Raw genomic sequence first — 16,334 nt, forward strand, 5'->3', positions numbered from 1 at the left:
CGAAATCATGGCGGCAAAAAGAAGTTTATGCAACTTTGGGAAACAGGGTGATGAGAGAGGTAAGATTTACTTCTATTTGAAATTGGCATATTAATTTTCAAAAAAAATACTCCCTTGTGCAATTTAAGAACATCTTGATGAAGGAACTTTCCCCATCAATGAGAAAATATGTTTCGTTTGCCAGTGATTTCATATTCAGTTTGACTAACAGCAAACTTTTTTACACACGGTGAAGAAATCAAAATAGATGCTGCGTGAACACTAGGTAGCCTTAGGTGAATTTAATGACATTAAATGGTTTAAAATTTATTCAGCTTTACGATGCAATATATGCCAAGATCGGCTTTTGCCGGCTTTTTTTGCTATCATGTCCAACGCACTTTGCATAAACGTAAAAGTTCGCAAAAAGGAAAAACATGCAACGTAAACTGTCAGCAAATTGCATTCTTAAAATAGTTTTATTATTAATATAATATAATAAAGCTGTAACAAAGCAGCAAAAATGTAAATATCACTTAATTAGGCTTTAAAAGAAGACCGGCTTTTTTGTTTAAATCAGTTATTTCGCCCTCGCTCTGTCTTGTTTTGACTCGAAACAGACAAAGGTGATGGAGCAATGTTTGGCCGTGAAATCCGAATCGCGGAAAATTATATTTTGATTTATATCTTTTTCCCTAGGTGACAAAAGTTGCCTTAAAAGGAGACCGGCTTTTTTTTAAGTAAGTTATTTCGGCCTCGTTTTGTCATGTTTTAACTCGAAGAAGACGAAGGCGATGCAGCCATGGTCTGTTTCGAGTCAAAAAAAGACAGAGCGAGGCCGAAATAACTTACTTAAGTAAAAAGCCGGTCTCCTTTTAAGGCCTGTGACAGATAATAACTCTATCTTTGATTGTACAAAATTTTAGGCAACTTTTGTCACCTAGGGAAAAAGATATAAACTAGGTTACCTGCAAGGTAGGGATTGCTGCGAGCATTTTAGGGTCCAAGTGAATTGTTATATGAAATGTTAGTAAACTAAATCCGTTTTAACTAATAGCAATAGCAGGTTTAAAACACGTAAAGTGAACCTCTATTGAGCGTTAACCCGCTGGGGCTGTACATGAATTAATACCTGTTAGCGAGAACACTGTCAATGACGTCATTATGTAGGTCAATATGTGCTATATCAAGTTCTAACTTTTATCTCGAAATTGTTTTGAAATAGGCTGGTTTATATTATGATTAAATTCGAGTAAATTCGCTATAAAGAAAAAAGATTTATAAATGTTCAATTACCCAAAGGATTTGTAGATTGCACTCGGCAAAAACGAATCGTCTGAAAATAGCCATTTTACAGTGTCATGAATACCAATTTCCCCGGTGTTAGATAGACCCGAGAGTGTTTTTCCCGCTGTCGAAGGGTAAAGGAGAGAACGCTGTCTTGCGAGTTGCAGCTCGTTGAAGTCAAAGTCTTTAGGGCCTGTTTATATGATCCCGTCTAGCCGGGACGGGATGTTTTCATCCCGCTTAGCCAGGAAACTCGCCTACTAGGCGGGATGGCGTGTTTATATGAAGTTCATTTTGTAGCGCAGGTTCCTTCGACGGCATGTTTTATTGGAGAAAACGAATATGCCAATATATACACATGCTCCTAATGTATGTTAATCGCGAATCATCCCGGCCAAGCGGGATGGAGTGTTTATATGGCAATTTCTCGTCCCGTCTAAGCGGGATCCCGGCAAGAAGTGCAAAATTCCGCCTAGCGAAAATACAGGCCCTGAGCACTGCACATGTTTAACAAAATAGAACATTTTTTGGTAACATTATATTTGTTTTTGAAATATGCTATTTGTTTTTGTTGTAAGAGTCCATGTAAATGTTTGGCTTCATGTGAAGAGTAACAAAACATCACAAAATACTTTGAACTTTGAACGCGCTCGAGAAGACGTGTAATCAGAAACCACGTGAAGATCCGGTAAAAGCACTAAATAACAAAAACATTTAGCTCATTGTAAAATAGGAATAAAAACATATGCCTATGCTTACAGTAATCTAGTATAAAATAAGTCAAACATTGCACGAATCTGAGTGATTCAGTCAGGCAATTTAGACGATCAATTCAATTGCATATTTTATCTGCATTTGATGCAAAATATGGAAATCAGCAAAAGAATACAAATGTCAATGGATAAAAAAGACTTTAAGGCATCTGAATGTAAGACTTGATTTGCTTCACAGCACTGACAGCTCAACTGCTTAAGCAAAGCGAATTAGCAAATTGGATAGTACATCCTAATATTCTAGAAGAATTTATATAGTTCGTATATAAACAGCATGAATCTAGCTGTGATCGATTGTATGCTTTTAGCGTTTCATAAATATAGTTAAAATTGTAAACAACTGTAAACGTAACATATGAACGAAAGATGAAAATATCTTACCTTGAATAGTCAAAATAGAACAGAAGCTTTAAAATTTAACAAAAATTTGAAGATCCTGTCCATCGAAGTTAAAAAGCACATGGATATGAGCGAGTATAAAATTTGTGTTCTACGCATAAAAAACGCGCACGACCACAATTCCTTGCGCTAAATAAAATTTAGTTCAGAACCCCCTCTCTGCACAAATTAGACTGCTGCTACGCTCGCTCGCTTCAGGCTCGCTCGCTCCGCAGCAATCAAAATATAATTTCCGCGATTCGGATTTCACGGCCAAACATTGCTCCATCGCCTTCGTTTTCTTCGAGTCAAAACAAGACAGAGCAAGGCCAAAATAACTGATTTAAACAAAAAGCCGGTCTCCTTTTAAGGCCTATGTGACAGATAATAACTCTATCTTTGATGGTACAAAATTTTAGGCAATTTTTGTCACCTAGGGAAAAAGATACAAATCAAAATATAATTTTCCGCGATTCGGAATTCACGGCCAAATATTGCTCCATCGCCTTTGTCTGTTTCGAGTCAAAACAAGACAGAGCGAGGGCGAAATAACTGATTTACTAAAAAAGCCGGTCTTCTTTTAAAGCCTATTAAAGTGATATTTACATCTTTGCTGCTTTGTTACAGCTTTATTATATTATAATGATTAAAATAATAGAACTATTTTAAGAATGCAATTTGCTGACAGTTTATGTTGCAATGTTTTTCCTTTTTGCGAACTTTTACGTTTATGCAAAGTGCGTTGGACATGATAGCAAAAAAAGCCGGCAAAAGCCGATCTTGGCATATATTGCATCGTAAAGCTGAATAAATTTGAAACCATTTAATGTCATTAGTTATGGTGGTTCATTGACCCAGACATCTATCTGCAAGAGAAGATAGCTTTATATAGTTGCTTGCTAGACTACATTTAAAGAGTATTAAAGCAGACATCTCCAGCAGGAGATAACTATATGAAATAGCTGGAACTAGCACACAGTCATAAACAAAAAACAGCAATTGTTGCAGGATTTTCATTCTGGTTAAAATGATCTCCTACATTGTAGAGTTCTTTTACACATTACACATTGGTATATTATGGTGAACATGTGTACAGTATTTATTGTTAAACACAGGAACATGTCGGGATACAAATGAAAGACATACTGTGAGGCAAATCAATGTAAATGTCAACTTCAGGTTTGACTGGCAGAGCTGGCCCAGTTAACATGCATAAAAAGTATTTGAAATATACATGCTGTATGACATTTAAAAACAGAAACATGCGCATACATATATTTTAATGTCAATGGAAAATATTATTACCAGCTTAATGTACTCAGCAGATAGAATAAAATTCCAACGCTTATACCAACTGACTTACTTTGAACATTTTGTCCCCCAAGCGAGGCATGCTGTAAAACATGGACTGGACTGGACTTGTAAACTATGGGCTGGACTGGACTGGACTTGTAAAACATGGACTTGTAAAACGTGGACTTGTGAAACATGGACTTGTAAAACATGGACTTGTAAAACATGGACTTGTAAAACTTGGACTTGTAAAACATGAACACCAATCTTCGAATTTGTTGGTTTCAGCTCATTAAACACACAAAAACACATTACAAAATATCTTGCCACTCTCTGCCCCAACCTTTATTTGCCCTCGAAATTGGACGGCGATAACGAAATAGAAAACGTCTACTATTTACAGGCATACTTTTGTATCATATATATAGTTAGATTGCGGTAATTAGCCTTTCTCACGTCGATGTTAGAACTGACTTGGTTTGTACGTGGGCACTCCGACTAAGCCCAAGGTCACTCAAACGGCAGACATTTGGACAAGCGTGATAAGCTTTACCAAGAGAAGTATCATCACTGCTATTGCACAAATGTTGATTACATACCAAAATGTTCTCAGGTTTCAAATCACGATGCGCTATATTATAGCTGTGAAGATAGTCCAGACCAGTAATGACATCTTTCATGCATAAAGGCAAAACCTCCGAAAATGATGAAAAATTATATTCCGCGTCTACAAACTGGAGAAAATCGGCTAGAGAACTGACGCTGTTTTCAACTCCAAAAATGCCAAAGTTGAAACAGGAATACTGCATCATGATTGCATATGGTTTGGTACACAGCCCCAAAATTTCTGTGATGTTTCTGTGCCCTTTAATACTATTCAAAATAGTCGCTTCTTTAACAAATCGAGCCGCAGAATCAAGAGAAACATTCTTTAGTTTTTTGGCTACGGCATCCTGTTGGCTGGTAGCGTCGTGAACATATCTCGCCAGGTGTACGGAACCAAAACTACCAGAACCGAGCTTTTTCTGCTTTATTATATTAGCCCATTCAAATTTTGGTAAAACAGGCTTACCGTTTGGCTTTTGCGTCAGTTTGGGAAACATTTTGGTTTACAGACCTTTACATTGTTGGAAACTGACAGAGATTAAATAAATAATTTGATATACTCGTGTGATGTACTTGCGCAAGTCAAAGTCTGGGCAGCCTATGATTTGATATGAAATAATAAACCGGCATGCGCTTAACGCTCGCGTAGCCATTTTACATTTAATTTATTTTTCAATTGAATTGTAGTGTCTGCTTGATATTGACACAGAGGAAACAAATAAAACAATAGATACAGAGCTGTCCATTACTTACTCCGTAATATTGGCAACAGAGAGTGTTCATGTCTTACAAGTTCAAGTCCATGTTTTACAAGTCCATGTTTTACAAGTCCATGTTTTACAAGTCCATGTTTTACAAGTCCATGTTTTACAAGTCCAGTCCAGTCCATAGTTTACAAGTCCAGTCCAGTCCATGTTTTACAAACATGCCCCCAAGCGACGATAAATCCAAATCATCAGAACTTGAAGATGCTATTGTAAGGATAATTTTATCATCAGAATATGTCGATGGATATTATTATTAGCATAATTAACAACACGAAAGATTCACTGACAGTCTGACAGTCTACTCTATTAAAACGTACTAAATATTATATAAAATGCAACCAAATTCTGTAAAAAAATATTACCGTCAAATGAGAACTTCTTCAGCGATTGCTCCAGGTCATCCATAAGGCCACAAACCACCAAAAACGCAAGAATGCACGAGTAAAACGCCTAAAAGCTCGATTTGTCAGAAATCGTATTTCTGGCAAGAAATATTTGCATTTTCTGCCAGGCGCTCCATTTCTCTGTCGCGTCCTCCCCAAAATTCCTTGCGCGCTCGCTTTGCATAGCCACCGATCTATGTAAAAGCCTGTAGTGTTCCTATATTTATTCTATTTAAAGCGCCTGGCAACGAGGCTGCCCCTGCACGCTAATTGATCGAATATGCACGATCGAGTGGCACATGTGTCACTAACGCAGTGACAAAAACGTTACCAACACCAGCAGCTATTTAAATCTGCTGACAGCTATAAGCGCAGCAGAATACAATAAGTTTTTACAAAATTCGAAACCGAAAATCTCTTGAAAAAGGATCAATAGTTGGAATCATGCATATCGTGTCTTAGGATTGCTTTTAAATTGTCCTTATGAAAATAAGAAGAGCAAAGCACATACTTCGCGTTAAAAACGTCTTATTTCAGGTTCAGTATCTTCAGTTAACCGAACCTTGCAGGCTGTAGCTTACTTGTATTAGTCAATAGAATCCACAATATTGGATTTCATGTCCTGTGTTCTGTCGCTACAAACAGTTAATAATTAGAATCCATTACTCTTACTCTTAATCCATCGGGATGACAATTTTAGACTGGATATGTGAAAAACAGTTAATAAGTTTATTTTCGTTTAAATTCCGCGTGAAAGCCAACACATTAGGAAGGAGGATATTGCTTAATTGCTTTCTAAGCACACTTGGGTTTTATCTACTTCATCAAATATTATATTCACCTGTTATTTTTAGCCAATACTTCTAATCAACGTAAGTTAAATATGAATGCGACGAGTGTTAACTGATAGTTGGTGTACACATTTAGTTGGTTGACCTTGATCTTACAGCTGATTCAATAAAATTTATAGCTTTAGTGACATATCACATAGCAGGCGACATGTCAACGTGTGAATGCGCTAACAATTTCTATATGCTGCCATACATTTTCTATCAAAGCTCGTAAATGTAATCGAAATGTTCATCAGGACGAATGAGTACAAGCGTACTCTTAGGGCTGCTTTCCACTGTCGCGCATTTTTTGCACTTACGTAACGTGCGTAAAACCTTCTAAGTTGTTGTATAATAATAAAACACACCAAATATCAAAAGAATTCAACCCTGTGCATCTATTCATTCGTTGATTTAAATTATTTTAAACTTTTACGTGCGTATGTATATGCGTTCATACAAAAAACGCGATATCTAAATTCTAAGACTAAGCATAATTATAATCAACAACTGAAATTCACAGTCATACAATTGGCAGAGATAAATTTTGAACCACACTATCAGTAATACCAGATAAATTTTACTCCAAAGAGTTTATAGATCAGCCAACAGAAACTACGCCATAAGTAAATAGCAACCAAAATAGCAAACACTGAGATGCAGGGATTAAATTATCTATCGGCATATAGAGATTGGGTTAGTAAGCTAAACAGCATTTGTACAGGATCCTCGTAGAGAATTTCCTAAACAGCCTTGCTACTTGCTACTTGCAGAGTTTAGTGACAGGAGTGGATTGAAAGGCTAAAAACTTACCTGTATTTAATATTTGCAACTGATCTTTTACAATTTTTTAAAAAGAACCGTTCAACAGATTTCTAACAGCGTTATCACCAACAACGAAGTGTTGTGTTGCAACTGGAATCTCAAGTATGGGAAATTTGCTTAAAAATTCGTGTGGGCGTACTGGTTTGTGCCACTCATCTGAAAAATGCTGGTCGCGCAGCAGGTATGCATAACAATTATTGAGCTAATTGCAGCCATCTTGATGTAACTATAGACCTAATATGACACTAACGATATAAACATTGACTTAGATAACACACTTCTTTTTAATAATTTCAATTTACTTTATGGAACCTAATGTATTAAACATAGTGTGGTCGTATGAAAAGAAATAACCGGTCAGGAATATTCAGAAATGAATAAATTTTTATTTTATATTTTTATATTGAGACATGTTGTTGATACATGTGACGTGTTGTCGTTAATCTATATGTCTGTGATAAAAAAGTGCAGTAGGCTATAATATAGCCATATACAAAGTAAGTGTTACGTTGTGTTCCATTTATGTTATATATATGATAAAACAGTTTTCACAAACAGCCCTCACATGTAAGCGTCGTATATGGCGACACTCGTAGGACCACATTTTAATGACAACTTTGTGCCGTATGAGATATTTGTTTTGCGAGCGCGTCCCTAACAATAGACGTATGCAGTGGCGTATGTAGCGACGATTAGGTTTCGCTTTTCAAATTTTAATTATTATAAGCAAGGTTTTTTTACAGCATATTTGAATTGACGACCCTTGTTACTGCATTCATCCGCATTTTCACTACTGAATTTTCTTTCAGTTTTCGTATTTCTCTTGTCTAAGCTTGCCTATCTTAGCTGTAGCATATCAGTTTTATTATGTATTCACAAAAACAGATGAACTGTGCGAAGAAAATATATTCAAAAACACACTGAAGAGAATTTCAAATGTTTAAAAACAAAGTATGAATAATAGTACATTACAGCATAAAATCGTGACAAATAGCACCGACTTACGAAGTACCTTTCTTTCATTATCACTTTCGATTTCCTCTTTCGAAGCGAGGTTCACATTTGATATATGATTTCAATTTACCGACATTTAGTGACAGCTAGGTCCAGATTAAAATGTTAAATCTTACCTGTGGTAAATATTCCCAACTGATCTTTTCCGAAAAACCTTCGGCTTGCGTTAATACCAACAACGAAGTGTTGTGTTGCTAGACAGGTATCTCAGGTATGGAACAGCTGGGAAATTTGTTGCGCATGCGTTAGTTCGGCTTGCGTGTACGCCACGAATATATTTCGCGCACTACACGGCGGGACCTTTAATTATATAAACAAAATCATGGTAGCTAAGCTTTCTTTCGGTATTTTGCTTGTTTTTAATGCTGTCTAAAATAAGAAGGAATAAAAAGGGATAAATTTTGTGCCGTGTGTTGAAAATGCTTAATGCTGCCAAAAAAATTAAATGCTACAAGAAGTAGCCTTTCTCAAAGCACATTTTTGGAGAGTTGCTTTGGTCTTCGCTTGACGACGACGTACAGACACAGAGATTATATGCGAAATTACACTTCTAGGGGCAATTTATAAATAAAAACGATTATGATATATTTGTTGCTACACCTCTAGGGAATTCAAAAGTACAATTAGAATTTTGGAGATTTCGGCTAATTTTCTTTTAATCTGGTCGAGTAGGGATCACGCGTAAATACAGAATAGGACGGAAAAATACAAGGACATACTTTTAGAATATTTCTTGTTCGACGGAACGTAACGGGGCTGACTTTTCTGTACAACATTTATTAAATTGGTGCCAAGGAATATAGCAAAAGATGTTCGCAGTTCTTCAAATAGTTTCATGATTTTTTAGCTGAACACGTCAACCGGTAAAAGCACACAAATACTCAATATATCAAGTACAATCCACGATTTCATTGGTAAGGGCAATTTTCACATCAACAAAAAGCTGTTCATCTCAAACAACAAACAATGTGGATGCCAAATTTAGTGCAAAAAGTTTGGAGATTTCCTTGAAATTTCCAGCTATCCGGCTTGATCAATAAATACCCGTGACTCAGGTTTACAAACTTCACAGCTTCTTAGGCATATGTCCCCGTAAAAATGCGGTATTATCCGGGGAAATATCAATCAGAAGTGAAACTAAAGGTTGTAAGAAACATATTACGTACTTTTTTTTGGTTTTAGAAGTCAACGTTTGGGCGAGAGACTTTGCTCAAACTCACGCGCGCCAATATTGTGTTCAAGCCATCGGTCCACTTTGAATGTACTTATGCCGCATTTGAATGTACTTATCACTCGCCCATATTCAGTCCAAGCCATTTGAAAATTATATAATATAATCTATATAATTACAATTTATATAATATGTAAATTTAGACCGCTTAAGCATGAGAGTTTCCAAGCCATTCACAAATAAACACAGCCGTTTGAAAAATACAACCGCTCGTCGAAGCAATGGAATCTTTGTCGGCAACATTTGATCAAAATCCACTGTTAGAAAGTCCATTTTTAAGAGCAAAGCAATGTCCGTGAGCTAATAAGGAGCTTCCATACTTTAAACTTTTCGATCATTGCCGAAAGAAGATCAGATCTCCATAAAACTTTCGCTTTGTGAATTTCGTTAAAAATTCGAATTCGAATAAACATGGTGCTATGTGCCAGCGATTTTTTGCACAGCGACAACAAATTCCCCAGCTGTTCAAGATATGGGAAATTTGCATAGCAGTTCGTGTGCGCTGGTCTGCAAATTGCGGGCGTATTGGTTTCCGCCATTGTTCTGAAAACTGCTGGATCGCGCATCAGGTATACATAAAAATTGAGCCATATTTGCGGCCATCTTGATGTGACCACTTTTATTATGTAATTGTAGGGAGGTATTGCTGACGTACGATTTAAAAGAGTCGCGGAATCCTGATTATATGAATTATGAAACGTGACGTACCCCATGAATACAAATTAGTCACTATTTGTTTCCCTTTCGCTTTAAATCCCTGTGTGTATAACTAATGAGTCACACCAATGTCGCCGCCTAACATTAGAATACTGCTGCAGGGTCATTAGAATGCTGGCGCCAATTGTTCAAAAGCCGGTTAGCTTAACCCGGTTAAAGCAAATCTTTACATCAATTTTCTTCTTGTTTACAAAGTTGAATATCTTTCTTCATAAATATTTTCTTGGACAACAAGAGCAATATTTTGTGAAGTTTTTAAAGGTGTAGAGTTTTGTTTTCTTCCGGTGGGGGGCTCAAACTTTAGATACATGATATCAAGCGAGCAACACCTTCTGACATTAGATACAATTAAATAGGAATTTTCCTCTTGATTTATAGTTGCATCGTGGTCATGGTGTATATGGCCGATAGGCGGAGAAAACAATTATTTACCATTGGTTATGACCTGTTGTGGGTGGAAAAGCTAGTGAAAAATAAAATGAACAAGCTGTATTTCGCAATTGCTTTTCCGAGTTGTTTGATATATTATTATATTTACTAATAATACCGTTTAATGTGTATTTAAGGATGCCTTTTCAAAGATTCAACATTGCTCTGATGCGGCTATTATCTTCCAAAGAATTTCTAGGGGGGCTAACCCCCCAGTTAGACTTTCCGGCGGGCTCCAGCTCCTCAGTCCCTCCCCCACTATTCTACGCCTATGGGCCGCAATGAGAGTTTTTAAAATGATCAGCGGTTCAGAAGCACTTTTAAACCAAAACAGTAGATTTAAAATTCAGCCCAGGGTTAGCGCTAACGCAGTATTGAACAAATGGCCGCTACACGCTAATTGATCGAGTATGTGTCACTAACGCAGTGACAAAAACGTTACCAACACCAGCAGCTATTTAATTTTCTGACAGCTATAAGCGCAGCAGAATACAATAGGTTTTAGACAAAATTTCGAAAACGAAAATCTCTTGAAAAAGGATTAACAATTAGTTGGAATCATGCATATCATGTCTTAGGATTGCTTTTAAATTGTCTCATTTAAAGGTTCAGTATCTTCAGTTAACCGAAGTTGCAGACTGTAGCTTGGTTGTATTAGTCATTAGAATCCTCCATTTTGGATTTCATGTCCTGTGTTCTGTCGCTACAAACAGTGAATAATTAGAATCCATTACTCTTACTCTTAATCCACCGGGATGACAATTTTAGACTGGATATGTGAAAAACAGCTAATAAATCTATTTTCATTTTATTAATTCCGCGTGAAAGCCAACACATTAAGAGGAAGGATATTGCTTTCTAAGCACACTTGGGTTTTATCTACTTCATCAAATATTATATTCACCTGCCATTTTTAGCCAATACTTCTAATCAACGTAAGTTAAATATGAATGCGACGAGTGTTAACTGACAGTTGGTGTACACATTTAGTTGGTTAACCTTGATCTTACAGCGGACTCAATAAAATTTATAGCTTTAGTGACTTTGAGTATTTGCTATACTTGCCAATAATGTGAACTTTCTAGGTTTAACAATCGTAAGTTGATTCAGTTTTCCGGCAAAAATATGCGTAATGATGTAAGATACAACTATGTTAAAATGCTATGACTTTGGAACAGTAATATGTTTGTATCTCACTGAAAATAAATACAGGATGTAGCATCTATACCTAGCAATAACCGAAGTGAAAAGCCTTTCTGTATAACTATGTGTTTTCATGGCTAGGGTAAAAGTTTGCATGAGATTTTAAAACGTTCGTGCGCAAATATGACGATACCACCCCTATAGCCTACAACAAAACTACTCAACTTGAAAGGCTTTGAAACGGCTCGAAACATTTGGCAGTTTTGCCATGAACACTTGTATAATCAAACCGTCACGAAAAAAAAAATTAAAACCAGTTACAGGAGAGTATACCAGGGAAGATTTATTAAAATGCAACGACTCAATCATCGATATAAAATACGGTGATGAAAACAAAGTTTGGAACAACTTTTCAATACTCTATAAGAACAAGGTATTTATGTAGGTTCAATTACACTGAGTATCGTGTTCTGAATGATAGCGTAAAGATTTGTAACTCAACCGATGACTACGTACGCAATATTTGGAAAATGCGAAATTATGGGTGGAAAGGGAAACAAAAGGTGAATTTCTTGGCCTAAAATTGTATGTCTTGAGCAAAACGTTCCACGTCAGGGTGAAAGATAAAGAATTATATTTGAAAAAAGCGTACACTAATAGAACAGTCGGCGAACATCACCTACAACCAGGAGTAATTGGAATCGTATCACCTGAGTATTCCAAGGAAGATCTTTCAACATGCAACGATTCAATCATCAATATAAAACACGATGATCAATACAAATTTTTGAATAACTTTTCAATACTCTATAAGAAAAAGGTGTATGTGTTAGCCTTGCGGCCACAGGCTCTTTAAATATCGTTGCACACACCAGTATTACACACGATTCTACTCCAATTCTTTACTTTTATTATCTCAACAATATGTTAGTGATCTACACTTCTATAGTATCTGACTTCGACTTTACTTCTCACACACGTGTGTATGTTATCTGACACCTGTCCGTTCGGTTACAGTCTCACCGAGTCTGGCTAATTAATGCGGCTTACATATGATTATACTGAGTATCGAGTTCTGGATAATGGCTTTGAGATTTGTAATTCCACTAATGAGTACGTAATAAAAGCTTGGACATCATATACTCTCTATGCGAATTATGATTACTAACTTGGAAACTGCAAGAAACCTGACCTCACTGCTGCATTATCATCCCATTTTGCGTGCAGTGCTTTGAATATTTACATGGCATCATAGGGTAAAGAAGATTTCTTACCTTAACGAAAATATCTTAACTAAACGACGTTTCATAGTAATTAAATCGTCATGAGATGTCAGATCCTTCCAAGAAAGATCGATTAACATGGAACGACTCAATCATCAATATAAAATACGATGATGAATACAAAGTTTGGAATAATTTTTCAATACTCTATAAGAACAAGCTGTATGATTATTCTGAGTATCGAGTTCTGCATGATGGCATAAAGATTTACAACTCCAGTCAAAACTACGTACGCGACATTTCGAAAACTCGTAACGACAGAATAAAAGAACGAATATCGAGTTATAACGATTGTAACAAAACCATCACCTTTAATTATTATGTTGTGGGAAAACAGTTCCAAATCTACTATGCAGTAGCTGGGCAAATTTTTGGAAGAAATGACTATGAGGTGATAGATGGTAAAGATTTTGGGGTGAATAACGGTCAACCGCATATATGCAAAGATAAGTTAAGACCAGTAACAACAGAGTATACCAAGGAAGATCTATCAACATGCAACGACTCAATTATTAAGATTAAATATGATGATAAATACAAAGTTTGGAATAACTTATCATTACTCCATCAAAACAAGGTGTATGATTATACTGAGTATCGTGTTCTGAATGATGGGATAAAGATTTGCAACTCAACTGATAACTACGTAAAGAATATTTGGAAAATGCGAAATTACTTGATAAAGTCGTTTATTTATTTTGGAAACTTGTAATAAATCAATCATCACGAAGACGAACAAGCGAGGTGATTTCCCTCTACTGAAGGGTGTAAAGGTGGATGGTAAATTTATAATCTGTACTGATAAGCGTGCTAAACTCAAAATATTAGGTATTAGACTGTCATTCCTAGCACCATTTTGTGCCTTAGCTCTTTCAATTATTTCTTTATTATTTCTGTTGATAGTTTATGGAATGCTTCGAGAGTTGCGCACTCTTCCTGGTCTGAATTTGATGAGTTTAAGCTTCTTCTTTCTATTGGCATTGTTTAGTTACGTGGTGTATCTGTCCCTGTACCTGCGTGTAGGTAAAGAGCTGGACTTTCCATGTGCACGCCTGAAAATTATAAATAAGTTAATTACATATAACATACTCACGAATGCTGCTGTTAATATCTATCACTTAAGAAAAACCTTTTGTGGCAATATTCTGGTGAAATCTGATGTAAACAAGCTGAAAACTTTCTTGAAGTACTGTCTCTTTAGCTGGGGTGTTCCTCTCCTTATAACGTTTATCAACATCGTTCTTGTGGTGACGGAAGTCTCCAGGTTTCATCAGCATGTAACTCAGGAATCAGTTGTTTGTGCTAATTATTATAATCTTCCTAACTGGTTGGTTGTGGTGGAAAATTATTTTGTTCCAAGCTGTCTTCTTTTCTACATCATTGCAATGTTCATCTTCACCGCTTATCGAATTCGCCAAAAACTCAAAGCAAGCAGCAGCATTGTACAGAAATCTAACATTGTAAAGAATCGCAGAAGTTTCATAATGTTATTTAAGCTCTCAACCACCACAGCTATAAGCTGGGCACCTCTTATATTTGAGGGCTTAGTGTTTAATTCTGACGTAATGATAGCATTGCTGACGGTAGCGTGGCTTACTGGGGTCTATGTTGGAATCGCCTTTGTCTTCACACGTAAAAATCACCAGCTACTTAGGAAGAAATATTTTGGCGAGCAAATAAGCAAGTAGAAAATAGATGGATGCGAATATATAAGTGAGTTAGTGATTTTGGAAATTATAGCTAGAAACCATAACGTACAAAGAATCGATCGTAATTCAACTTTGAGGAAATGCTTCCATGTTAATTCATGTACTTGCTGCCGATGATGGAAGGATAATATTTAAGCCAAGAGTCAATTTATATTAATCGTTGCTTGTCGCAACAACGAGAAGTGAGGGATGTGATAGTGTCATTACATCTCTGCGATCGTTAGAGACTGGTTTGTATACACCACCCAGAACAAAGGATAGATTTAGGCTATTTCACACCTACCACTGCACTTGTCGAGATTTTAAGAAATGTTGTATAATATTACTTTCTTTGATTACTTATGATGGCCTTATTAGATTAGATATGGTCCATCTAGCAAAATAAGTCAGTCGCAGTAGCAGAATAGATTGAAAAAAATCAGGCGTGAATATTTAGCACAGAATGAGGCCCCAGTAACAGTACACGATGCTGCATTAGTTTTCGTATCGCATTACCTTGTTGATTCGATATACGTATGATATCGGATTTGTTTTTATTACACGGTACCGAATACAAACAAAATGGTCAAAAAATAAAAAAAAATAATATCCTCGTGTACAGACAGTGAAATAGAACTTCTTTTGGAATCGGTAACCTTTGCAATCGTTTGATCCGGCCAAACATATTATAATTTTATACCGTGAACTATGACAAGATTATAATAGGTAAAGCAAGAGAGCATTGTAATATGTACTATACGATAACCAAAGTATGTAAACTGATCAGTAATGTAAGATGTAAGAATCTTTTATGGCTTAGAATAGTTGTTAATTCAATATATGCTTGCAGTTTGCACAGCAGCAGAGTAAAAATGAAATGTACTAGAATAAGTTTGCATATGGACAGAAATACACTTCAAATTTAATGTTCTTGTATGTGGCAGCAAATGCATCGAGCATAAATTATCGACTACACGCTTATGCAGTCAATTGTTCCCTTCATGGGAGCCTCTTCAAAAATCACCAAAACTGTGTAAATAACGTAATGCTAGAAGATTTATTTATAAAACAGAACTTTGTGTCTCAGTTTATTTTTTTTAAATTTCGCTTCAAAGCTGACTAAGATAAGCTAAGTAAGGCAGCCATCTGTCTATAAACCTAAGCATGTTTAATGACTACAGTTCATGTGAAGGAAGTAGTAGTAAAATGGCATTGGACGTGGCGGATATACTTTCAGTGTGAAAGAACAGGTAAAAGCAGGGGTGGACCCAGCACTAGTGCACTAATTTGCATGACACAAGAAAACCGCTCAAAATACCCATTTTGCAATTGTTTTGTAATGCAAATTAGTGCACAAGTGCTGGATCCACCCCTGGGTAAAAGTAAAACTTTTTTTTGATTTATCAAACACATTATTTTTCTATCTTTGCTTGTTTTAACTCGGTTTACGGCTGATATCTATTTTTTTCTCTTGTCGAAGAGAGAAAGTAACGCATAAAACGGAAACCCGTCACAAAAAAGTAAAAATGTAGTTCCTGAACGCGGATATAAATGTCGGTTACTATCACATGACACCGGCCCCACCCCCAATCACAAATTGCTCGCTCGCCTCTGCGTACAAACTTCCGATTAAACTTCAGCCTTGTAAAATATGCTAATGCTCAAAATTTTTTGCCCCTAAATATTTCTACTTGTTGAGACTGTATCA

The sequence above is a fragment of the Dendronephthya gigantea genome, unplaced genomic scaffold, assembly GCF_004324835.1.
Source record: "Dendronephthya gigantea isolate DGI-Jeju-01 unplaced genomic scaffold, DenGig_1.0 000081F, whole genome shotgun sequence".
Taxonomy (NCBI): Eukaryota; Metazoa; Cnidaria; class Anthozoa; order Malacalcyonacea; family Nephtheidae; genus Dendronephthya; species Dendronephthya gigantea.